This window comes from Hypanus sabinus, chromosome 16 (assembly GCF_030144855.1).
Source record: "Hypanus sabinus isolate sHypSab1 chromosome 16, sHypSab1.hap1, whole genome shotgun sequence".
Classification (NCBI taxonomy): domain Eukaryota; kingdom Metazoa; phylum Chordata; class Chondrichthyes; order Myliobatiformes; family Dasyatidae; genus Hypanus; species Hypanus sabinus.
This window is the reverse complement of record NC_082721.1, coordinates 4,297,466-4,298,124: the sequence shown is the minus strand read 5'-3', so window position 1 is coordinate 4,298,124 and position 659 is coordinate 4,297,466.

Sequence of the window (659 nt, the reverse complement as noted above, 5' to 3'; positions counted from 1 at the left end):
TAACCCCTCTTAATGACTTCAGTCTTCCTTTGCATTTTAAGCAGCAAGATCAGCAAACAGTGGAGTCGATGATGAGGCATGCCTCACCTCCAGGCTTCCTGGTCTCCAAGCCACCCTCTCGGAGACAGCAAAGCGCCAGATCACCCAAATGTGAATAACAGGCTCCAACCGTAGCAGAAGCAAATCTGAAATAAAAAGAAGATGTAAAAGAAGTGACCAAACTTGAGGATGTCGCCCTCACCTGCAACAACTTCAACAGTACAATTAAAGTTGATTCTTACTGCACAGATACTGATTGGACTGCTGCGAATATCCAACGTCCACCAAAATTTATCCTGATTTCAGTGACTGCTTCATTGCATTAAGTTTGATAAGTCACTGGGACTGGTGGAGATGTACCTCAGGCTACTGTGAGAGGCTCCGGAGGATTGGAGGGTTGCAGATGTCCTTCCCTTATTCAAGAAAGGGAGTAGAGATAGCCCAGGGAATTATAGACCAGCGAGTCTTACTTCAGTGGTTGGAAAGTTGATGGAGAAGATCCTGAGAGCAGGATTTATGAACATTTAGAGGCATAATATGATTAGGAATAGTCAGCATGGCTTTGTCAAAGGCAGGTCGTGCCTTATGAGCCTGATGGAATTTTTTGAGAATGTGGCTAA